The sequence below is a fragment of the Dicentrarchus labrax genome, unplaced genomic scaffold (genome assembly GCF_905237075.1).
Source record: "Dicentrarchus labrax unplaced genomic scaffold, dlabrax2021, whole genome shotgun sequence".
In the NCBI taxonomy this organism is placed as follows: domain Eukaryota; kingdom Metazoa; phylum Chordata; class Actinopteri; family Moronidae; genus Dicentrarchus; species Dicentrarchus labrax.
Window position 1 is genome coordinate 11,763,812 of NW_026136718.1, and position 26,826 is coordinate 11,790,637.

The 26,826-nt window shown below is 40.3% G+C and overlaps 1 protein-coding gene across 10 annotated transcripts in view; it reads left to right on the forward strand.

Annotated features, from left to right (window-relative positions):
• The first annotated feature begins 7,447 nt into the window (after positions 1-7,447).
• Positions 7,448-26,826, forward strand: part of ptprsa (protein tyrosine phosphatase receptor type Sa) — a 234,709-nt gene continuing 215,330 nt past the window's right edge. For 4 of the 10 annotated variants that reach the window (XM_051377408.1, XM_051377409.1, XM_051377413.1 and 1 more), the window contains exon 1: positions 7,449-7,727. The gene's annotated coding sequence lies outside the window, so the exon portion shown is untranslated. Of the gene's footprint in view, positions 7,728-26,826 lie in introns of all 10 variants that reach the window. The other 6 variants (XM_051377403.1, XM_051377406.1, XM_051377407.1 and 3 more) reach the window with 4 other exon arrangements.

Genomic DNA, 26,826 nt, shown 5'->3' on the forward strand with positions numbered 1-26,826 from the left:
GAATGAGCTCTCTACCTGTCAGCGCATCAAAGCCTTGTCGTGTCATATGCTCACCCGCTCACACACCCACTCATCCCCTCAATGCCTCAACCTAATGAGCCAAGTGTCTCTCAATGGCTCCTGTATACACCAACACTATCACACAGCCATTATAAGTCTGTGTTATAGACGATTTATCACCCTGTACAGCATTGCTTCTATTTCCATTCTCTGTTGTCACGACCTGCACCCTTCATACTGTCATGTTACCTTGACTTTCTCCATAGGCAAAGGCAAAATGTACACGGCCACAGTATGCGCCATTAGGTGGGTGGTTTCTATCCATTGCACCTTACAGTAACATGAGTGAATACACTTGGGTAGATGGGTAGCTTTAGTTTGAGCTGATATCCTAACCTTGTTAAGACCAAATTCGCAGATACGCTGAAGCATTTTTTCTTTGTCTTTGTGAACAGATACACTTCTATTTGTGCAAACATGTCACTCCACACCATCTCTAAGCAACGTGTGTGCTATGCATCGATTCACAACTGCATACCTTTTGAGATGGTTGTATTTTTAAGATTAGAATTAGTGTGAACACTGCATGCCACAGTTTGTTGATCCATGCTCGGGTATGGTTCGTGTGTACGTGGGTACAGTACACATAAGGTGGGAGAACAACTGTACCAAAATGCAGAAGTTTATTTAGAATTTGAAATCATACATTCTTTGCTATTGATTCCTTGTGATCATCGTTCATTTAATAAGAACAGAACAAAACAGTGTGTTTCTCCACTTCCATGGTGAACTTCTCATTGTCCATGGTGTAAAAAATTCTGACTGATTGACTCCTGGCCTGGTGCCACAGGTTGTGAAATAATGTTAATGTAGTGTGAAATTTGATCCAGAGTCTACATGGGGTATATTTTATGTTGAAAATTTACCAGATTCTGATGCCTCTCTGTGCATGACTTCCTGCCACTGCGATCTGCTGGTGGGTCGCGGCTTCCATCAAAAATATCAGCTGGAATGCTTTGACCACTTTTTATGGGAAAAATTTTAGAATTTGAAAATTCTAGGGAGGGACTGGGTACAGTACACTCAGCATTGCATAGCGTGTGTGGGTTTGAAGTAATGGTTGCTTGCGTAGCGCCGACATGTTGCTGAAGTGTTGCTTCTGGTGTGAATTCAGAGTTAGAGCCATTCTCTTCCTGCTAAATGTCACAGCAAATCAAACCCCCTAGCCCTGGTAGCATTAATGTCATGCTCTACTCACTGAACTACATAGTCCTAAGATCTTTTTACTGTTGAGACTAGTGTTGCTCTGTGGATGGGGCAGACTTTGATTGCCATGGTAACAAAGAATCTCTCCTCAAAAGCCATGTCTACATTACTGTTTATATCTCTGTTATATGAACATAATAGCAATAATGTGAACATAATAGCCAAAGTACTGCCAACTACCAACACACACAACATAAAATCTTGTGTCACTGTCACTCCAAAGGTTTTTCTATGTGATTCAACGTCACATTTTTTCCAGCCACCTGCTGCACTAACAGTGTGTTTTCAAATGTACTGGGGAAAATGTTACTAATTCAGATATTATAGGAAAATAGAAGTTGGCTTCTAAAATAATCCTTGCCCTAATGCAATAAACTGTAAAATTCACATTATCCTTTTTTATTATTCCTGTTCAATCGCTAAATTTGCCTGCTAGTTAGTTTGTTAGATAACAAAGCTTAGGGTAGAAGGAACAACTGAGGATATTAAAACAGATCTTTTTCGCTGTTTAATGTTCAGCTTGTGTCTGCTCATGTCAGTGGGAATACTCAGGTGTATGGGTGCAATTTGAACACCCTGTCTCTTTCTGGACATAATGACCCATTGATATTCAAGCATTTTACTTAGTTAACTTAAGTGGTAAACACAAATTGTAAAAAAAAAAAAGATATGACTAGAAATCCAATATGGCCCAGGAAAATTGAAAGGCTTAGACTCATATGCTGTTTTTAATCCAGTCCTGTCATATTTTGAGCATTCTACTTCAATCTCTTCTCTCTCCAAAACACTCTTGTTTACATCGTCTGGTTTGCATCAAAGTATAAAAATTGATGCATAGCAGAACCACAGTAATGATGGATTTCTCTTATGAATTGTTTTGCTCAGTCTCATTATGGGAACTGCCACTCATTGGCTCATTATTATTATTATTATTATTACATAATACTCAAGTTTTCTTCAAAAAAGTAATATCTTTGACCACGTGGTGCAAAGTTCTGATCTTAATGAATGCAAGCCTATGTATCTTTCAATGTCTACAACAGACCCTCATTATATCTTTTGAATAGTAGGTGTTGAAATTAATGCAAACCATGAATCTTAATACAGGAGAGAAGAAGCCATGGTAATAGACTGTAAAGAACAGCTTTTCTTTGACCCCAGATGCACAAGTATCACATACTGTCACATTCCTCTGCACAACATGCGCTGAAGATTGGCTCATTCATTCATTCATTTAGAGTATTAGTGATTAATGCTTTATATATTATTGAGATGGTCCATCCTTAGTTATTGTGAGCAGGAAATTAAGGGCCATCCATACTGGAAAGTGCATATAACAATTGGTGGACACTTTATCAAAAGCACTACGCAGCGAGTGGAGAGGCAACTTTATTGTTGTGAACTGTGGGGAATTGAGCCACTAACTCTGGCATTGTAAGCAAGTAACATGCAGTAATTACTAAGTTTCACAGAAGAGTGTTTACTCTGGAACCAAGCATGTCTGGGCCAGTATTGCAAATATCTATCAAGTCCACATTTTCCCTTCAAATTCAATCTTTAGAAAGTTGTGCAAATCTTAAGATTTATTGTATTATCTATTATATCGCAGGATGTAGATGTTTCAATCTATTTTACTTTCCAGTGAATATGTTCTGTAAATCTGTGATTGTGATGTTGTGTGATATTTCCTGTTCTGAGCTACAGATTGACAACAACATTTTCTAAAGAAAGAAAAGGAGACACTGATCACAGTTGAAACAGGTAATTGATTCTTCATTTGTATTTTATTTATTTTTATTTAATCAATCAACTAAAGTCTTTAAAGATCACATACAGATTAAAAAAATATATATATTATTTATTCTGGAACTTTATGTTCTTGCACTGGTAATACTGAATGGTATCTTTAATTGATTACAAGAGTTAACTGTCTACCAATAAATATGTTTTATTGCAGAAAAACAAAATACTAACAATATTTGAAAAATATGAAAAACCTTCCCTGTTAAGCAGGTGTACATTTTGAGTGCACATTCAGTGAACAGACACTTGTGTAGTAGATAAAATTGGACTGGAATTGCAACTTGGCTCTCCTTTGGTTTACTAAATTCCACTGTAGTGCATTATCTTCATCCTTAATCTAAGCCAAAGCTCTTTTAGCGTATCATGTGGACTAAGTAACACTTCTACAATCACCGATCAATGAATGGCCTTGTCCGACTTTTCTTCAAGCCAGTGGCTTTTGATTGCCGGAGCACAGCACAAGGTGACAGACCGCTACATCTCCACTAATTAAACCACTCATCCAGCCACTCAGTCTGTGTTTCCCACACACAGGTGAACACAGGAAGGGGAAAAGGAGTTAGGGAGAAGCAAGGTCAACTGAGCAGGGCAAGGCTGGAGAACAAGAAAAAAGGTGATGGGGAAAAAGAAAGAATGAACAATGAATGACAAGGTGCAGTCTCTTTAAAAGAGGCAGTGTGGACCACTTTCCTTATATTTGTTTAGACAGAAGGACAGCTGAGAGGGACACAGGCTCGAGCAAACACCAGAGGAAATGTTCAGGGCAAGGTCCAAGCACACAGTAGGTGTAATTTTATCAGGAAATAGGGAGACATATCAGCCCCATTACTTTCATACTTATCACTTCTTCTTGCCGTTTCAGCCCTTGTCAAAGGTACAAGTTACTGTGAATTCACCCAGCTATTTAGTCAGAATGTTTAACTACACCTATATTCCCTTCCCTGTTACCTATTATGCACTGTAACTTAGGTAAGTAAGGGTAATAACCTGCCAACTTTTAGCCATACAGCAAATGCCAATCTCAGGGTGATGATTTTTATTTTGTTTTATTTTATTATTTTTTTTTTACTACATTTAGATATATCACATTAAATGCACAGAAGAGTTTGCAGCGCGGTGTACAACAGGAGCGTATGTAATAGCCCTTTACTATGCTTTTAAGATTGACAAGTTAATTGACTCAGGACACAATACAAATGAAATAATTCTGCTCCTCTCACTCTGAGATTAACTCAGAGAGATTTATATTAGAAGCCAATGGATTTCTGCTATGGCCTTTCTTCATTGTTAATGCTGTAACCCTGAAAAAGGCTACGGCACCTGAGACACACTGGCTTCTATTAATGCTTTGTAGTAGCTGGCTTTTTAAATTTACTTTCTGATTCATCCACCTTGAAGGCACGGCAAGGTTGCAACAGATATTTAACCCAGAGAACATTACGTTAACTGTTTTATTGATTGGTCTCACTGATGTAAATTGAATGCATGGAAATGTTGCAATTTATACGTAATGTCACCTCTTTAAATGCCTACCAGTGAACGAAAATTGTAACAATCCCCCAAAACCTGCCAAATATGCAAGTTTCTTTCTTTCTTTGTTTTTTTTTTTTATCAAAATCTGCAAACTAAATATTTGTTTACAACATAAAACATGAGAACACAGCCAAAGTAAACGTTTCCACAATGAGAGTCAGCTAGACATAAATATGCAACACTGTGACAAACAAGCTCACTTATAAAATCCTAAATGTATTGCTTACCCTGTTTGGCTCACGATGCCTGATGCCCCCTTACTGACGTGAGCACACATTATCAAAGGAATGTCCAATTATCTGAAGTAAAGGCAAAGAAAGGCAAAGGACGATCAAATTATCCGTCCAGGGAGACTTAAATGCTTTAGTTTGGCTTAAAGGTCACACATGGTCCTGTCTAGCTCAGTGGGTGGAGAATGGCTTCAACACTTCCACGGTTAAGAGTCTGATCCCCGCTGAGACCACAAATGATGAAATTGTTGGCTCTTGTGGGGTTCTTTCCAGTTCTTAATTTATGCATCCTCGTCTCTCTGTGTTCCACTGGCCCCTGATGTTGAAATCGATTGAGGTCTGCCATCTTTAAAGGACCATACACATTTTGGTCCTTTCTTGACAAATCAGGCTGACTTTTCATCATTGCCAAAATTTCAGCCTATGTCAGTTTAATACGACAATCACTGAGCTTGACATAGGAAATCAATCACTTTGAACATTTAGGGCTTTTTTTCTTTTGTTTTTAAATGTTTTGAAAAGACAGAAATTAATAGAACCAAGTGGCTGCGGGGAAGGTAAAATGCAATAATCAAGCTGAGGGGCTGTTGTACAATGTGATTTATAATAACAGGCTAAACATGAAACAACAAAAATATGTTCCTTTAAAAATGGTCCAGTTGCATTTTGTGTTTCTTGCAGTAGATAAGGCATGAAGGAGCCTGCAGTGGAAGATGGATACCATCATTTACATTTCATAATTTGTGACAGATTTACATGTATGTATATTCTATGCATGTATTTAACCAACACTTGCAGAGTATTGTTGAATTAAAATGTTATAGTTTTTTTTTTCCTCCATTATGATACCATAAATAGTTAACATATGCAATTTCTATGTGAGTATATAACTACTCCACCCACAACTGACACAACTAGCAACACGTGTGTATGATCACATTGTGATTACAGTTAAGAAAAACATGTGGTTTTATTAAACCAACATGTCTATAAGAGTCCATACAGTAATGTTATCATTGGCAGTGTAAGTGTATCAATGTAGTGTCATGTAATACATTATAACCATTTGAGCCTGTAAAATGCTCCTTTTAAATTTTTTAAAACAATTTGTTATCTTAATAAATGCAGTTTGTAATATTAGTTTGTCATGTCATGTCATGTTCAGAAATGAATAGAAAAGTTAAGAAAAGGGTCTTGGAGATGCATGCTTGGTGAACAGCATGGATCGAAGGATAGTCTGACAGATGACAGTAATGCAGTGAACAAATAACCTGTGTTTTCCAGCATCTACCAACAGGCAATTTTTTGCCACTCGAGGCTAAGTGTCCCCCTTAAAGAACAAGTCCATGCAATGAGGGGAGGCATAACTGGCCAAGCTCCAGCAATAGGCTACATTTCAGCTTGTCCCTGGGAGAGCATCTGTGCTCCAATATATAGAGTAGAGAAAAGCAGCCCTGCCACTTTAAAGATTTGATTAAGTAAAACCTGGAGCTGAAGTTGATTGATTAAACGCCCTCACAGTCATTTTTTTAGTTTTAAAGCAGCCAGCAGCAAAGGCAAGATGCAGGATATACATGGTCCATTGTGAGGAACTTAAATGCATTTGAAGACCCTTAAAATATGCTAATTAAAAATGGGCTGTTGCTGTAATTCAGACCTACTCCTCTAAAATGTACATATGCCATTATTTTACATAAAGATTTTGATATTCCTCTTGAAAAAAATAAACATATCACCGCAAGGAGATTTATTAGATTTTTTTCAATTGTTTTACTAGTATTTCCAGTGTTTCCTTAATGTCAAAACAATAATAATAAAAAGAAAATCATCATGACAAAACTTTAAACATTCTGTGCACTGGAACAAATTAAATTCATCCATAGTCCCAGTCACAACACTTGCTTTTTCTAAAATACTGCAACTCATAACAAGACCAAATGAGTTGTTGAAAATGCTTTTTTTTTAATTTGCAGTGTAGTATATGATACGCACGATGAGCCTCGCCTATAACTCGGATAAGAAGATATGATGCTTTATCTTTAAGATGCGCCGGCTGTGCAGAGGAGGAGGGGGCTGCTTTGGCTCTGTGCGCGGCGTGCATTGGTCTGTTTCATGCCAGCTTACCTCCCCTCTTATCCCGGGTAAAGGCAGGTTGACGATGCCACTGGATGCTGCCTTCAGTGAGGCGTGGGGTAACGGCATGACTTCATCACGTCAAGTGGAGCACTGCAAAAATACGTCCTCCAAAGCAAGAAATACTGCCTTGTGTCTCGGCTTAAAACCTTATCTAAACATATGAAAAAAGTGTTTCCACCACGCAACAAATAGCAGATTGTTGTGATAATGTATTACATGGTTAATTTTTTTTTTTTTTTTAATTCAATAAGATTATTGCATTCCACTGACTTTCCCTAGAGATTTTAATATTCAGCACTAAATTAAATTTATATTTGTTTTATTCAGTGGAAATGTTCAAACAGCGTGCCATAAAGAAAGAGGGGGACGATGAGAGGAAAGGGGAGAGAAGATGGAGAGAGCCGTGAGTTGAGGGGTGGCTGGAGAGGGAGGGCCGGACGCATGACATCATTCCCTCAGCTTCCCTGCGCGGACACAGCTCTGGTTCCTCCAAGTGCGCACGGCGGCTGCTGCTGAGGGAGCGACTCCTCCTGCCGTACTCAGACGCGTCCTGAGCAACCTGCGCTCTTGGGGTGGATTTAAAAAAAAACATTATTTAACCCGGCACAAGAACCCGTGAACCGCTCCTCACTGGACCTGCCGCAGGGACGCACACATTTAATACAAACCCGGGGATTATTGCTTTGTTTTTAATCATGAAGATGTGAGGGTTTAATAAGCTGAGAAGAAAGAAAGAGGAACTCCGAGGCTGACAAAACGGTAGGCACACTTCCCTGTCTTTTTTCCCCCTGACTCTGTCCAGCTACTTTTGTCTGCTTGTTTTTTTCTGCACGAGCTGGGAATTGTCATTGTCTAAACGCTTAAACAAAAATTAGGCATGTGGGCATTTGGTATCGGAGCGCACGAGCCGTGCGTTATCCCGCCGTCTCAACACCGACAGAGACGCAGGCAAGTGCCCAAAGAGGAGCATCATTTCAGAATACTGCAAAGGGGCTTTTTTTCAAGCTGCTACGGAGCTTTGCGTTGGAAAGAGGTGTCCGATGGTCCCGGAATCAGCGGGAGACCCGACTCTGCCACCGCAAAGCTGCTGCCGGTGCTGCTGCTGGTGAGCAGAGCATATCTGCTGCTTGAGTACAAGGGATATCCAACATTCTGAACGGCGGTCGTAACAGGCACGGCTTCCCTTTCATTCCCCCACTGAGAGTTAATTACAATTTTAATCTCCCAAAGAAAAGAAACCTGGGTGGTTCTGTGGCAAAGAGGAGAACGAGGATTCTCAATAATTACTCTTACTCTCTTGCCTGTGCTGTATAGCTCTGGAGCATAACGCATATTTCTGAATCATCTTTTTTTTTTTTTTTCGGGCGGAGGTGTGTGTGTGTGTGTGTGTGTGTGTGTGTGTGTGTGTGTGTGTGTGTGGGGGGGGGGGGACGGGGAGGAGGGGGGGTCCATCTAACAAGTGAATCTCCACAGGGGGGTGCTTCATTAGCCAAGTCAACCGTGAGATGCTCTGCATTACAATCCACTGATTTGAACATGCCCGTAGATCATGAGACATCCAGTTCTTCTTGCAGGCATCAATCGGAAATGCCATTTTCGATATTTCAGCCCCCCCCCTTCTCTCTCTCACGCTCTCTCACTCACTCCGTCTGCTTGTGTGTGTGTGTGTGTGTGTGTGTGTGTGTTTGTGTGTGTGTGTGTGTGCACCGGCTGTTTGATGAGACGTTAAAGCCTAAAGGTGTACATGTTGGACTTTTCAGAGTACTGTAGTGTAGGTCTACACCCCTGGACGGGATTTGCGCATCGTTGTTGTCAATGGCGTGTAGAAAGGAGTTGGGCTTATTTCGAGGTGCGCCACTCGACTTTCCACAGCCCCGCCGAGGTGGAGTCAGCTCAGCAATGACACTGACTTTTTTTTAAGTACTGGTGATGCCCTTGTTGAATGCTGGAAACTCCGGCTTGAATTTAATTCGCTCCCGTGCATGCGGAGCCTGTTGTCCGTACAGCCCATTTGTGACACCTTGTATGTTAAATGAAAAATATAAAAACTAGCTCAACATTATCTCTCTATAACTTTCAAATTGGCTCTCATTTAAAAATAGCACTGCTTTTGCGTTTTCCACCTTTTTTTTCGTTTATCCGTTTTTTGACGGTTCTTCGAAATTACGCACAGATCCGCTGCCACACGTAAGGCTCCATTAGACTAAAAATGATAACATAATGATAAAGTTTTAAAAGATGATCCCTGTGTGTCCATTATTTTTGTAAAAACAGTGCAGGCTTGTCTCCTTTTTTACATTTTATATCATTCGGATCCATCATCTTAAAGCGTCAGGAGGTTTCTGATATCTGTTGAGGATATAACAGCACATTTGTATTTGGAAGTATGTGTTAAAATCATTTTCCACAAAAAAGAAATGTCGCCTATTTTTTTCCCGAAGTTGCATTTTCCATCTTGTTCCGTCCCCTGCTTCGATCGCAATGAGCGCATCGCGCGTCTGCAAAGCTCATAAAAGCCAGAGGAGAGAACAATATCTCGCCAGCGCCCCGGTTGTTAAAAGAAAATGGCTTTATTCATTTTTCTTTGTACCCGTGGTAACTTAGTTATAGCTTTTTTATGGTGCCTGGAAATGGCTTACAGGCTTGCAGTGCAATGTAATGTAATCAAATTTATGATGTTGCTGTGTATTACAATTCCCTGTTATGCTCCGTCACATGAGAAATTTGGAGTGACCCCCCCTTCCCATCCTCATCTCACTCACACACACAGCAGAATGCCCAGAAGCATCAGAGCAAGGCAGGTAACGTCCACCAATGGATTTGTATGAGAGGGAGCACACAATGCACTTGCACCCAGCCTCTCTGGAAATGGTCCACAGTCCTTCTAAATTATATTCAGACTTATGCTACCACAGATTTATTCTGGCAACCAATCATATGCTTCTTGAGTTTTGCATTTTCCATATTTCATGCACATTTTTTTTTTTAATAACAGCAGAAAGTTTGGCCTCCTGCAAGGAAGACATTAAAATATGTGGAGCTGAACCACAGTGATGAAACAAATGATGTAATGCATTGGTGTATGTAGACACACACACACACACACACACAGATTTGCTTCCCGTCTGTGCTTGTATTCGTGCTGTTGCATCTTTTTATGCACAATAGCACTCGTGGGATTTTAGGCTACTATTTGTAAGATGTTATTTCAGTTTAAATTGTAATTCCTATCCACAATTTCGCACGGATATGTGTCTCCATGCTCCAGTCCTCCTCTTGATATCAAGACATGTTGCCACCCAATGATCACTTCGACAGGAGGAAGTCACTCACTCTCTGCTGTCTTAACAGACAGGCCTGTGGAAGGACAGCTATTACTGGAGTCCTTCCCTCAAACTTAATGGGCTGGACACATTTTATGAAGCGTCTCCTCACCCAGCGTTTGTTCATGGCGCAATCAAATACCTGTGTTGGACATGCATAGAGGCCCCACACTCTAAAAAGTGATGGTTTATTGTAGATTCTTCTAAGATATGAATGGAGCTGAGGACTTTAGGGTTCTTTACTTCTTGAAGAACAACCATGCAGTAGAATTTTATGAACTACTGTCAGGCTCCGGTTACCATTGTGTTGAGAGGGTTAAAAGAAACCCTTCAGGGATTTTGATACCTTAAAGATACCCGGTTGAGAAGCTTAGTAGCTCAGGTAGCTCAGGTGCAAGGTGAAATTTTTTGAATAATGTGAATCACAAACCTTTCATATCACATAGCCCTCTCACCAGCTTGATTTAAATGACAAAACTCTCATTTTGAAGCCTATTTAATTTTTAGAGTGCAGCACGTCATAGGTCACCTTTTACTGAGGGGGCTCTTGGTAATGCAGACGAGCCAGGTTAGCTTTTCACTGTGTACACTTCTTAACTTGACATCAATCAACCAGCCTCTCTGTATGTATGAGATGGGTGATTGGATGGCATGCTCAGTCATTCGTTGTTTTCTCCTGCAAGAATGCACTTCAATCACGCTCACCTGTCACTAGCTGGGCAGCAAAAATTCCGGCATGTGAGAGATGGTCGGCACACATTACAGATGCACATAGTGACAGACATGCACCTGCTTACACATGCACGTATACTTTTATTGCATTCATAAGATGGGCTATAAGTCACACTCTGCAGTCTCATTACAGGGCACCAACCTAAGTGTGTGGCCATGTCATTAATGCAGTCAAAATGGAAACAGATGCGGATGGCTGGCAGAGCTGTACCCAAACGCGTAAAGTGAGAGGAGATAGAAAAGAGAGAGAAGAAAATATTTAATCATAAGCACACTTTATGGAGAGCTTCGCCCATGTGCACTGCAGCAGTCTAATTATCAGAATAGTGCTTGTTAGTTGTCACCTCCAGATAAACAGCGGGATATTTTTTTTCTCTCATGTTTTTCCCTGCCTGTGACAGAATTTAAAATTCTAAATAGCCCAGTGTCAATTTCAGAGTATCCTATCTCATCCCATCCTTACCTCCACTCCTTGAGCCACATGCAGACACACCAAAGTAATTTGTTTTTAATACATGTCAGTGGTCAGGTTAAATAAAACCAGTACAAGACTGACATCTATATGCAAATATCCAGTAGTTGGCCCTACAGAGGTAATTAAGATCGAGTTAATCAATAAAGAAAAGCAGAGAAGGAGTTGTATAATGTGACAGAGCATTTTTGCACTTGCCTTCTGTCCAATGGTGCCACATTGTACAGTAAATACTGTCAGGAAGCATATGGCCCTCAAATCCATATGCAAATGAGTACTGGAATATTCTAACAGCAGAGAAAGAAATTGTCCTTGCGTCTTTTGAACACTGGTTTGTCATTTCAAATAAGATATACTGTAAGCTCTTTAGAGGAAGCCTTGACTGCCAGAATGAGGGCAAAAAATGCACTATTCACAAGTTTCCCATGAACATTCTGACCTGGTTTAAGCCCACTGTGGAGCTTGACACTTTAATGGCTTTGATGTGTACACATTTTCCTGGTACATGCCAAGATGTCAGGAAGAGAGAAGATGGGCGATCCTGGAGATTTCTTCTTCATTCCCAGGAAGGAGAGGAAGGCCACTCACTTGTGAGGGAGCCTCAGGGCCCCTCTCTCCCTGTCAAATATGTTAAGCTTCATTTCAAAACACCATTCCATGAAGCAATGTCTATTCATGTCTGCCAGCCACAATCTCAATCAAAACAATGTGAAAGGGTTAAAGTAGCAGAAGGAATTATCTTGCACACCTTTACTTCCAGCTTGAAAGGTTTGATTATATTGTTTTCACAGTAATCAGAAAGGTGCGTACAGTGGAGGGAAAAATGTAACCTAGTCAGGGTTCAATTTCACTGGTAAGGAGAACACATCATAATCACTGAGGGAGCCTTAGTTCAGGTTAAAGCAGCATGTTAAGCGTTCAAAGGCTCTTTACTCAAGGATAATTGCGGAGGTAAAGTGTGTTTGAGAACCTGAGAATATGTCAACAAATTATGTGTTCAGGTGTAGTCTAAAATACATAGTCAGAGGTGAAAAAAACAGTGGAAAGTGGAAACTGTGGGGCAAATATGTGCAATTGGTCCCATCCAGTACAATTAGACCAAGAGTCAGTTAGTTTGCAGTCCTTTTTTTAGTATATATTTTGACATATTGGCACCATTACAGTTATAGTATGCTGAATTATGTATTAGGACGTATTGTTTGGAGTATACCTGTGGTTGTATGGACAACTGTCCCTGGAGTACTTTGATACTCAGTAAAACTTAAAAATGTTGATTCCCAAGCAAATTCTGGTGACATAAGGAACGTTTTTTGTTTCGTTTTGCTTTTTTAAGATTTCTCAGTGGATTTATAGATGTAGATAGATAGATGGATAGATAGACTTAATTAATCCCCAAGGGAAACTGGGTCATCATAGCAGCCAGGTACATTAAAATACAACAATAGAATAAAATACTTAGATAGAAGATTCAAAAAAAGATAAATAGGTTAGGTAAGGTGCAAAGAGTTGTAGTTGCAATGTGCATGTTAACTCACAATGAACGTTGGACATAATGATATCCTCACAAAAGTGTAAGTCACACCCTCTTTAGGATATGTGTCTCATGTCTGTGTGTTCAGATTTTACCGAGTTAGGACTCCAAGAAGTATACATTTTTGACGCAAATTGCAGCAATTGGGCACTAAGAACTAAGAACCGATTTTGCAGTGTGTACATAGGCCTTGAGTCTTTATTCTACCTCCAAAGACTGAAGGACGCTGAGGATGTGAATGAGTGGTGGCTTTGATCTCTACTGCAGCTGTATGCATTGTAGAAATGTTTACTGCTGCTGCACTTTGGTGCCAAAAAGAAATAAGAAGTGACAGTGACATCAATGATAAAAAAAAGTTGTTCGTGTATAAAAATATGATTAGCATTAAATAATGTGCTACGAGTTACGCATGATGTTGAATTTGAGAAGAAATGCTTTAAGTTTGGTGTGACAAAGTGGACTCATCTCTGTCATTTGTCACTTAGTTATGTAGGTATTTACTTGTTAGGTTAGGCTACCTGTTGTTTTGTTTGTACACCTCTTGTTTATTCATTATTCATCATATACATTACATTAACCATAAATTCATTTCAGCTGGTAACGCATGTGCACACTACTATCCCGGGTCTGTTTTTTGTTCAGCGTTATTTCTTTATAATCTCAACATCCATCAATCAAGGTTACAACAATAATGACAGGCAAAGGTTGTTTTTTTCAGTAATTTTTATTGTTAGTTTCGTTATATATTTTATAAATACATTTGGTAATAGTATCATATTCTTCTCTTTACCTTGTGGACCCAGTAGATCTGAATAACTAACAAGCTGTCTGAGGTTGCCAGCTTGGCAGGGTGTTTTCCAGAAAGCAGACAATTAGGAAAGCTCTCACTGGATGAGACAGATGTAAATCTCCTCGGGGAGAGAAGCTTACAGAGGGTTATTCGCCACTGCAGCCACCACTCGGCCCCAAGGGTCGTAACTCTTGAAGGTCACGATAGCATTTCACCTCCCCCCTCTTCTTGCCTATGACAACTCCAGTGGGTATTGCCGGATGTTTCCCACCATGCTGGTGAGCGGGGCTAGTGATGGTGGGGGTCTGTGAGGATGATGATCCATCGAGACAACGGCAGGCACAACAAAACACGGTCTTGCCTGTTTACTACTTTCCTGCATCAGAGTGAGAGGCATCATAAAGAATGAATGATTCATACACTGTCTTGGATAGTCATTTATGTTTAATTCAGAACTGTACTGTATGACATTTGCCATGGTCTTCTTGTGGTGTGGCGGGGTCGTCACCGGGAGTGGGCAGGTGGTAAAGGTGCAGGCGAGGAGAAGGAGGAGGTGCTGAGAATGTCACGCTAGAGCAAGGCAGAATTAAGACAGAGAGAGGAGAGCATTGGCGGTGGCCTTGTACGTTTCATCTGCAGGCCCTAATAAAACCCTCACAGGCCGGCATTGATCTGTCCCAGAATAATCCATTTAGACTGAGCGTGCCTGGCCATGTGGGGCCTCTTCAATTATTTATGGCAGAATGCTGTGCAAGCTTCCGTTGGGATGCAACAATGTGCCCTGGGAAACCTGTGAACTACGGATTGCAGGAGAGCAAGGGAGACACAGAGGGTGGAAAAGGAGAAATGGCAGATGGAAGGAGAGAACTGGTTGTAGGGCGATGTGAGGAGTGACAGACAAGGGAAGGAGATGGAGGGCAGGTAAATTACACCGAGGATGAAGGGTTGAGAAGAAAGTGGGAGAGGTGTCAGAAAAAAGGGAGGACACAGAGAGGGAGACAGGAAGGTAAGGACGGGAGTGATGAGAAAAATGGGAAGCATATATTGTAGAGACGCATGAAATAGTGGGAATAGGTGGTTATAGTAAGGAGGGATGACAAAAAGTTTAGGAAGAGTGACCTGAAACAGCAGATGGAGGAATTTATGGAATTTCTGAAAGAAAGCAAAGGCTGAAAAAGAAGGTGACATGAAGTGAAGAGCAGAAGAAAGGATGTAAGGTCACTGATAATGAAGAAATAAGGATGAGTGAGGGATGGGGAAGGAAGAGAAGGTAAGGAATGAGTAGATGGAAGAGAAACTGAAGAAAGAATAGAGATACTATAAGGCATTTAAGAAAAAAGAGGTAGGAATAGAGGAAAAAGTAGGTGAATTAGCTGGATGATGATAAGGAAGCACAAGAGGAAACGAGGTAGAATTATAGATGAGACAGAGAGGAAGAGATGACTGGAAATGCGTCAGGAATAGATGGATAGGAAGAGGGTGGAGGATGGGACCTTTTTAAAGCGAGTCATGAACAACTATTGATCATGGCAGAGTTATGGTTGCTATTGTGCTAAGTGGAGACATGTCAGCTTGACTCCCTGTGTAGTCGATCATTATTTCTACTATACTCACCTTTATTGCAACCCTTTACAAAAAAAAAAAAAAAAACTCAAGAAAAACTTGACAAAATCAAAGTAAATCTTCCAGTACAGTCTGATGTTGACAAGAAACGATTCATCCCACTGGCATGGGTATTTCTTTTATAGTTTGAGGGCTGAATACATTGTAATGTTTTTGCAGCATACTGAAACTGTACTCTCAGAGCTACATATTATAAACTCCCCTCTGTTTGCCTGGTCTATACTCCGCTATTAGCAGCTCACACACGGCTCTCATAAATCCAGACAGATTTGTCTTACCTGATTCCCCTGCCGTTCACGATCAAGCTCTCCTCCTATTGCTGTAATTCCCAGCACCCTATTAGGCTTTCCACCCATCGCCTGCTGCCGAATCAGGATTTCCTGATCCAACAGAAGACAACTAGAATTGAAATTTTCATCTCTGCGTTGGAGTGATTATGCCTGGCACATTTTGAAAGAGGTATACCCTTATTTCACAAGGGCTCTAACCCTTGTTACCTCTCTAAAGCTTTTGCTGAAACATAACAGGACTTTTTAATGAAATGTCCACAATTTGGATATAAGCTTTTTTACCTCATACAGTAATAACCATTGTACAAGGACCTTTTTAATTTATTTCATATATTTTGCATCAGTACTATTCTGTGGTCATCATTTTAGAAGTCCCTCAGCATGTATATTTTATCTCCCATACATTAATACTGTAGACATTTCATTTTTAGTGACATTTAGAGTTATAATCTTAGATTGCAACACAAATTCTCTGGGAGTTAGACACCAACATTCATTTCCCTCAGCTGGCAGAAGAAGCAGCCTCAAAGTCCTCAGAGGAATTGAGCTGTACGTCTCGCTGTAGTTCTGCAAGCATGCATTAAGAAAAAGGAAAAAGCACTTTGTAATGGCTATTATACTGGCTGTGTCAAGCAGCCTAATCAGATGGGCTAAACGGGGAAGCGGCCTAGCTATTAGGTAACGATAGCATACCAGCAAGTTTCTGTTTAATTAGTAGGACCCTATTTCCCACCACTTGTCGTTCTCTGAAGCGGCCACCAAAGATTTATTGTTTGTCCACAGCCATTGATTATCGGATTCTGGTAATTGTTTTGCCTTCGCTTGATTAACAAACCTGTGTTTTCTCCAGAGGCTAGCTCAATTGCAGCCTTTAATGGCAGGACCCCAGCCAAACTCTAGGCTAATGGGGTGTTTACTATGATTACAATGGAGAATCACAGAGGTGGCAAAAGGAGGGGAAGGAAAGCCTTCTTCATTTTCTCGTTTTTGCGTGTTTGGGATTGTTGTTGTACACCAACGAGACAGCTAACTTCATTACTAGTGCTCTTTGTGTATGGGTGACCCCTCTATCTGGTGCATCCTGGGGCTCTGTGTGTTTTGCGATTCCTGTCTAGCAGTGTGCAAGATGGTCGATGTGGGTTTTCAAACTGTGGCATTACTGGCATGTTAGGAATTTGAGTAGCCTGCCTGTTTTCTTAGGGGGGGGTTCTCTCTTTTTTGAGGGAGTTTTCAGAGATATGGGGCAAAAAGGAGAATGTAACACAGCTGTGGAGGAGTAGATACATAATGAAGCGAAGGAGGAGCAGAAGGTTGTTGGAGCAACTTCAGGTCATGCTTTAGAGCTCAGGGGTTTGGACGAAGAGGGTCATGGGGGTGGGAGGTAAGCATACTTGTATATTACTCAGATATATCACCTGTCATAAGCCTTGACACAAGTCAGGCCTTCACCTTTCATTAAGTTCCTTTCACAGATGTAGGAATGGGAACCCAGCATTCCCTCCTTACTCCCACACCATCCTGAACTCTGACTCTCACCCCAAGAGAAAGTGCTTGGAAAAATCAATTATTTTCTATTTTACAAGGAACACTGCTTCTCGGAAGTTCGAGAACATTTTGTTGCTACAACATATTTGTTTAGTTTTTCGGTTTTACATCCAAAAAAAAGCCTGCATCCCTCATTCCACATATTTTTAAACACAGTGCCGTTTTGATGTTGTCATTGAACTCTCAGTAATGCAGGATGTTGCTTCACTCCAGCTGACTTTACACCTCTCCTTTGCCTCCTGAAAATCTTTTTCCAAAGATTCTCCAAATACCTGCCCTCTCTTTATATGCATCACTCCATTTGCTTTCCCTTGTAGCTTCCTTCTTTGCTCTGACATGTGTTGATCATTGTATGGTCCCATGTTCTTTTGTTAGGGCACTGCTTGGTTATTTGTTGATGTGGGAAATAAAGCTAATCCCACTGTTGAACTCTGATAGTCCTCCAATCGGGACTGAATGCCTAAATACCTATCTAAATGAAGCGATAATGCAGGATAAACACTTTGATGCTGGCTGCCACTGTGACAACTAACTTAGGGCTCCAGTCTGCTACCTTGTGTTGTGTGTTAGATTTTTTACCTTGTTGCTGTCCATCGGTTTGTGCCGTTAGCTCAAACCAGCTGCTGATGCAAGAACAGGATGCTGAGGGAGAGGAGGAACAAGGTCTACTTAAAGGTAATTTATTTCTGCTGTCGCTTTGTTGGGTGAAGAGAAAGTGACAAATGCAAGCTGGGTTGTTTATGAGGCCTGGCTAAGTGCTGGCAGGGCTGCTTTCCTCTGAGGTAGTTGGCTCTCTGTCCTTGGGAGGTGCACTTTCTTTGTGGCCTAGTGTGTGGCAGGCGAGCTAATGAGAGGTGAACCTATCTGCTTCTTATTCTCCATCTGCCTCCCTGCTTTCTCCCGCTTTTTACCCCTGTCCCTCTCACTTTTCTGTCCTCGATCTTCTGTCATTCTCTTACCCAATCCACCCTGTCCTTTTTTACAACTCCAAACCCTGGGGTCAGAAAAGCAAGAAATGCACACAGAATCTCCCTCCAGTCGCCCGTAGCATGCCCTTCTTGTCCGGAATGGAAACACGGAAACCCTCCCTTCCATCACTTCCCGCCAAATAGATCAGTCAGACCTTTGACAAACCCCAAATAGGGCTGCCAATTTTTCAAAGCTGTCCCGTTCATCAGTTTGATTCATCTTTCCAGAGATGGAAGGCATGTTTTATTCCCATGTCATCCACCGCCTGTCCCTACGTTAACGGTCAGTGAGTTAGCAGGGGAGGCTAGGTCACTGCATTCGGTCTTCAGTGTTTGAAAAGTAAAACAGTTCAGTGCAGCACCAGTGGCCAGGCTGTGGGCTCTAAAACACTCAGAAAGATGGACAGCAGAAGGACAGGGTTAGCTGAAATGTTGCCCTATCCGCAACCTCAGCTCAACTACATCCTTTTCCTTTTCCTCCTCCTCCTGTATACCTTTGTAAAGTGCCACTTTAATTGACACGAAGAAAAAAAAGCTCTCTGGTTATCTGGCTGCCTGCTCTTGTTTCATGTCAATCGGGTTAATTTTTTTTCCCCCTCCTGTTCTTTGTCTGTCATTCCTTTTCTCTGTCTTTGCTTACTGAGCTCTGGCTTCTTTTCTCTGTGTGTGCTAGATCTCTGTGCCTCTTTCTCTCTGTTTTCTCAAGCGTTTTCCCTTCCTCTCCTTCAGCTGAACACCATCCCCATTCCCCACTGATTGCCAGTGTTGTTTCTCCCTTCCTCTTTCCTCCTTGTCTAGTTATTTACATGTCCCAGTTGTCTCCCCCTCTCCCGACTCATCTCTCCTGCGATCGCTCTCTCCTTGGCTCTGACTTCAAAAGTTTCATACGTTTGCCTCGTGAATTAGGAAATGAAGATCTCAACTGAACAATATAGATTCAGTTTGGAAAACAAAACTGTGAAAGTTCATCAAAAGACTAGAGATATTTGCATATGCTGAATGATTGACATTTTGTACGACTAAATCATTCAATTCAATCAATTATATAAATCATTATTTGAACATAAACAATGTGATTATAGCAATTTGTGTTAAATGTTAACAAATATTTTAAAACATTTAAATGTATATACACTACACATAAAGTAACCTATGGATGAAATAAGGTACAAATAATGATGAGAATGTGTAATAACAGATTATTTTTTAATGTTTAAATCCATGATAAATTGAATTTACTCATGTGAAAATGCAGAAATATATCCTAAAATGATCCCCACTAATTGCGTCTTATAGCCTATCTATAGCAAATCATCTTTAAATTATTTGCACATTGTATTTTACGTAACTGATACAGATATACTGAACATTTACAAAATATGTGTAATGATGTATAATGGTTTAGAAATGACTTACAACAACATTAATGAAAGATCAACACACCATTTTCCATTATTTACAAGGCTATATACATAATGTTTAATAATTAAGTACGCAATGGTTAATAAATAACTAACATACCACATCACAGCAGTATCGGTCTGGGTTTGTGAAAGCCTATAAATCAGCAAAATCAACCTGCCCAGCTCTGGCACTTCGACCAACTCTTTCTCCATTACTTAGCTATCTGTACATCCATCTGACATCACAGAGATAAACTTGGCACTGGAAATCTCTCTCCTCTCATCCTCTGCTCTGCAGTGCATGAAGAGTTTTGTTTGACTGACACTTCTGTGTCCTTATATGTTCAGGCCCTTCAGCCCTGAAAATAAAAGTAATACATTTTCACATAGATCTATGAAGATAGCCAGCTGAAACATACCTCCATACCCCAATACTGTGTGTTTCATTCTTTTTAGTTTGGCCATGAGCAGGTGAATCTCATGCATGACTACAAGCGATAGGAGGCAGGACTGACAGGAGACAGACAGATGGCAAATGTACTTTGGTTTTCAATGAAACCGTTAACCAGGTCTGTACATCATTTTGAGCAAATGTGACACAGTTGTTGAGATTTTCTAATGCGTTTTGTGCCACAAACCAAATGTCAGAGTTTAATTTGTGCACAGGTGATATCAGACATCATTATGCCTGTCACTTCCACACCTTGGCAAATGACACCCTGACTGGATGGACAGATACCACTGTGGATAAGTGGAAAATGTGAAACTGATGTGTTATATCACCCTACAATATCTGCTGTTGGTGGTGTTAACACAAAAACAAGAACAGTATGTGTTTGCAAAAAATATATTGTGAGTCAAATCCATGTATCTAGCAAAAATTAGATGTCAAAAGATCTACAATACATCACAATATTTAAACAACTGAAGTTTGAAGTTTATTTATTTAAAAAAACAGGGCAATGCACATTAAGTAACACAAGAACTAAATTCCACTATGTAAATGTACCAGATTTAGCCATACATGTTTTGTTTTTTTTAATCTACAGTCCTTGGCAGGTTGATGGCATATCAACTGCTACCCAAAACAAAAAGAAAATAGAAAAAATGGAACCTGTTTCACATTCCGCATGGCTTCAATCTGCATTATTGCACTGCTTTTCAGGGGGAAGGTATAGTACCTCTTTCCATATGTCGCCTTCTAAAAATAGCTCTTAAGTGCACAGCCTGTCATGGGCCCCTATATATTGTCCTTGGGTCAAATGGCAATCTCGCTTAACATTGATACTCACCTGAGTGCCTACGTTTTTTCTATTCCTTCACTCCCTTCTTCTCCTCCACTGCCTCTAGATGTGGCTTTCACCTCTGGCGCACTTTTTCACTGGTGGTCTTTGTTTTCATCTATTGTTCTTAAAAGCGATTATGACCATCAGACAGGCCATTAAATATTTAGCAGAGCTCGGGCTGCTGCTTTCACTGGCTTCACAGGAACACCCACCACAGATGTTCAAAGCGTCTTTCTCTGCAGCATGCACGTGCGTAGATATTCCGAGGAGCAGTTGCTCAATTAAATAAAAGCCGCTATTTCACACAGGGTAGAGCATGTGTGTTTGAAGGGCAATGTTCATGCATATGTGTTGCTTTGTCCTTCATATACTTGCATACAGATCTCTGTGTGTTGGTGTGTGTGTGTATGTGCATTATTCCTGTTTGTGTTTGTGTGGTCCGTGTTCTGTATTTACTGCTATAATCATTTCTCTGAGTGCTGTGTGTGTGTATTTTTCAGTGGCTGCGCCTCAGATTACTTTTCCGTTCAATATTAGAAAATTTATTTGCAAGTCCATCCTCTACATCCACTGCAGGAAGAATTGGAATGATCGGTTGCTTGAGGGAACAATAAATAAGGTCCTCGGCTGTTGATTTATCTAAAGACACTGAGGGACAATACCTTCACAAATTGTCTCTCTTTTGCCTGCTACATTTAGGAGTGAATTTGAAATCCAAGAGATTGCACCCTTGTGTAATATTGAATGCCAATACAATAAAGGATACTTTCACAATAGATAAATAAATTTCAGTTTATAATTCTTTTCTTTTCTTTTTGCTGTTTTTCACTCCCTTCTCTTCCTGTGTTTGGTATTAGTGCATTCTTTAACAGTTAAAATGCTAAGATTTAATCCCTCTAATGTGAGGCCCGGAGGCATGGATTTACTATGATGGTCATTGGCAATCTTAAATCAAGTTCTGCGCAGAAGTGTTATTAAATTAATCAAGACATTTGTTTGATCAAGGACTCCCTAAAAATAAAAAAAATGACAGGTTGAAAGGCCGTAACATTTACTGTTGATCTCGTCATGTCCTTGCAGAGCTTTGTTGTCTCAGCTGTTATTATTCAAAAGGATTTGAACAGAGTGAGCAGCCAGGTTCACTCTCTTGCTCAAGGATGTTTTGGCTGTTCTTAAAAATGAAATGCGATATGCCAGTTATGAGACTGCCGACCTGCCAGTTTATACTCTTACTTAACTTTTACTGCAAGAGATTCAATAAAGTGTGCCTGCTTACATTGGAGCCTCGCCTTTAGTTTTAGACAAGTTGAATTTAAATAAGACATGCATTCAGTAGGGATTAAGGAGTTTGTATGTTCTCTTATGTTTGTGTGGCTCTCCCTTGGATAATTTAAATATACAGGCAAGGTAGCTGAATCGGATATTCCAAATTGTGAACTATGTTTTTCTGTTTATATTTGGAAGTCATGTAATAGACTGGCTTCCTGTCCAGGATGCCTCTGACCCAAAGTGTACTGAGATAAGCTCCAACCCTTGTGACTGCAGGCTAGATAGATGATAGATGGAAGTAATTTGGGTTTTACTGGAAACAAGAGACATTTTTGAATATTTTCCTCGCTTGTAACATTTCCATGTTCAAGTATCTAGGTATAATGGTTTAAATACTTTATTGGCTTGCTCTTAGACATTTTGCATCTGATCTAAGAAGCTTCATGAAAGGTTGAAGTCGTAACCATAACTGAACTATACTAGAATATGTGAATTTCTTTTGTGGTGGAGACAGACAGTCGATCAGTCTACATCTCTCTGGTTTTGAGTGGTCATTCATTGTTGGGGTTACTTCCTGCTTATGAATAAGATTTCCTACTAGAAAATATTTGGAGTAAACTGAGCAAATCCACAGCATTTAAAAAAATAATACTTTAGATTCTGCCAAAATACAACCCTTTTTCAGCTTTTTGCTCAGTAGAAGATTGAATCACTGGTTAAGGTGGACATTTGTTGCAGAGAAGAGGCATATTTAAAAGACAGTAAAGAGCATATTCATACTTAAATGCAAGTGAGGTATGTTAATTAATGAAAGTCCTTGGTTTTAATGGCTATCTAGTCGTGAGTATTGAGAACAAAGTGACAAGCTGTGATATGTGCTTGTATGGGCCAGCCAGCTAACCCTCTCTTACTTCCTCTCTCTCTGAGTCTTTGCCTAATGGCTGATAATGAAGAGGGCATCTTTGCAGAGATGACATGTGCACGTCCTCTACTGGATACATGCACACACATACACACACACACACACACACACATAGAGGCTGGGCTGACTGCCCTTCAGAATACCAGGCCTGACATTAATCTTTAAATGACTGTTGCTTCTTCCACAAGACTTTCAATCCATTAGAAGCCACGTCTTGAGATGGGGAGAGATTGCCTAGAGGAGAAGGCAGGGAGGAGGATGCAAGCAGCGTTTGTGTGTATCTGTATGTATGCATATGCGTGTGTGTGTGTGTGTGTGTGTGTGTGTGTGTGTATTGCGGGTGTATTGCGGGACGGTGGAGAGAGTGCGACAGAAAAGGATGATGTCAATGATAATGGAGGATGAGGACAGAGAGAGAATGAAAGAGAGACAGAGAAAGGTTGAGGCAACACGGAGGTATCAGAGAGAGAGCGAGATACAGTGATATTGAGAGAGAGAGAGAGAAGAGAGAGGACACAGGTTTCTGCTGACGGAAACATAGTCATGTCTGTCACTGTGAAAGACATCCCACCAAACAATGACCAATCTTCTTTTTAGTTACTCTCCTGACCCATTAATGTGAACATCAGTTTTCCTTTTTCTTAATAACAGACTTATTATTTCACATTCTATTCTTTCTCTTTTATGTCCTGTGCAGGAAAAGGGATGGACAGTAGAGGGGTGGGATGGGTTGGTGGTGATAAGGGATTGGATGTTACGGGCAATGTGGATTTCTTGTTATGTTGAGTGACTGATTCATTGCTCAATAAAATCAGTCAGCACTGGATAATAACAGCAAGAAAAAACAAGTCAATTTTCTCCATCTCCCCTAATCCAAATCCAACCCCTATTCTCTCTCTTCCATCTCTAGTCTCTCCTTCTTTCTTTCACACTCCTTCTTCTCCACTCTCCTGCACTGTCTCTCACCTTTCTGTTCTCCCTTTCTTCTTCCCATACCTCCCTCCCTGCTCATCTTCTTTTCCAATCCCCTCTGTTCCTTCTTTTGTCCATGTCTCCCTTTATGTTCCCCCTTCCCTTCAATTCATCTATCCACCCTTACCTCTCTCTCTATATATTTATTCCCTCTTTGTTCACTTCTGTCTCCTCAGCTTTTTAATCTCTGCCCACTTCTTCCTCACACTCTCCTCTTTCTAGTCTGCCCCTGCTCCCGTTCTTCTATTTTCACATTTTCTACCTCCTCCTTCTTAAGCCCCTTTTCTGTTTTTCTCTTCCACTCCCTCCACTTCCACTTCCCTACTTTCCTTCCTCCTCATCTCTCCTGCTTCCTCCGTTACTTTCAACTCAATCTCCTCCTCCCTTCTCTCTATTCTCTTGCTCTCTCTCCTCAACCCTCTTCTCTTCCCCACATCCTCCTATCACCGCGTCTCCCTTCCTCTGCTCCTCCAGCGGTGAGCTATAGTGACTCTGACATCATTACCCTTGTTGTGACAGGTTTCATTTGTACCCTGTGGACCTATACATCAGCCTGACTGATAGTCCAGGGCCCGGGGCCAGCAGAGCCCCGCCTAGACTGGGACAGAGTAACAGACAGAATGGTCCTAAAAACTACTCCAGCTCGGGTACCACTGGATATTTTTCTATTACTCGTTCTTATATGTCAAATTCAATGCTGGTTCAAAACACGCCCCAAACTTTGGCTTGTTTGAAATAACAATCTGCGACAGTTTCTTATAAATAAATATCCATTGTGGCTGAACAAAGGGAAGAAGAGAAAATCCAAAGTAAAAGATGTCAAAGTAGCGTTTGCATTGTTTGATTGACAGGTGATCTCTGGAAAGTGATTTACAGAAATACTATTGAGTGCTTATCAACATGCGTGGAAACAAAAAGGATGTCATTAAATGTGGCATTTAGTCTTGAAGTCATATTTAAATGTGGGAAGATGTATGTCACAGTAAGTTTTGTAATGTGATAATTGCCTTATTTCCATCAAATTAATCATGAAAAGAAATAATGTTTTAACAGGTTCTTTAATTTTGAGTTTTGAAATGTCATTATATTAAATTGTTTTATAGTTTCTGATGCAATTTCAAAGTTTTTCTGGACCAACCGAGAGAGGCATATTTCATCCACGATTGCACCCCATTTTTCAATCTTATAGCTCAGTCGAACCAACACACACATGCAACTCACCTGTGTAAATCTCCCAAATTTTACATGTATACTGTTTACTTACTTACTGCATACTTTTATAGATTTTTAATATAGTGTTTTATTGTCATGTCACACCAGTTGAGTTCATTTAATGACTTAGCACGTAGTTCACTTTGCACTTGTTTTGCATTTTATCGCATTGTATATTAAATAAATAATGTAGCAGTTCTAAATGAACTGCGTTTTATAGCTTGTAAAGTCTTGACAATACCTTTGAGTCATTTAACTACACATGCATTTCAATTCAGTTCAGTTCAGATCTAAAGCCACATGAAAAAATCCCTTTTTCTACCAAAGCAGCATTAAAACAATTACAACATAAAAAAAACAATACACATAACTCGCTGTATACACAGTACAAAGCACAATGCAATCTAGATTTATTTAATTTATAATGTAGATCATTATATAGTCAGGTCTATGAAGTGGCTTACTGATCATCACAGAAAAATGTAGCAGTCATCTGTTCTGTGATCACTCAATTCATTGTCACTGATGACCCTAGCCTTTAATCTATTTCTTTCTGTTTTCCATAAATTGTCCCTGCTCATCAATAATACTAGTTAGCACTACCAAAGGATGTGAGGGCTTCCTGTCAACGCTAACCCATATCCATCTCTGCAGCCCCGTAAATCCAGCCAATACATCAACAATACCTTCAGACTGCTCGCAGCCCCATTGATCTGTGGTCATATTAATGTGCGGCTTATGAGCTTGCCGGCATCCTTTGTGGCCAGACAAAAATGAATCCACTCGAGTGCCGAGCTTTTAATGGCCAAACTACCCTGTTCTTTTACAATGGAAGCGATCCCCATTGTATTCATTCAGTTCTACAGACTAGAACGCTTGGAAAAGGACTATTAGGGAAGAATCAGATGAGCTTTCATTTTACAGGCTTCTGGACCCCCGTCAAATGTAAAATGGCAGTGTTTGAGGAGAGGAATTGTGAGAGAGGTTTGAAAACTAAGTGGTATACAGTATTCAAAATCCTGCATCACAATATTTTTGTCATGATATAACTGGATTAGATTTTTCGGATTTCTTCTTTCTTTCTTTTAAAATATTTTATTCCCTTATAAATTATCTTGGGATGTGATGTGTTTTTGTCTGTCGAGAACATAATTGTCACGGTGCAGCTTCTCAATACTAAATCCTATTTCTAAAATACTAACTCTGGAATTGCACATATAGGAATTATGTTCCAAACAAGCCTTTTTTTTTTTTTTTTTCAATTAAGATCTTCATATGGTCCTGTGAGCTCAGTAACTGAGGCAATCAGATGGTTAGTTATGGTGAGGGAAATCATTTTGAGTTGAGTTGTTTTCAGATGGCTATGTGTGCTCATTGTGCTGCGATGCTTGCTGTTGGCTCAGCAGGGGCATGTATTAATAAATGCTAGCTTGCTCCCTCTCTCTTCACTCAATAGCCCTCCATTCACCACGGAGGTTATCCAAGAAAGGAGTTGAGCTTGGACACATTTTATTCACCAC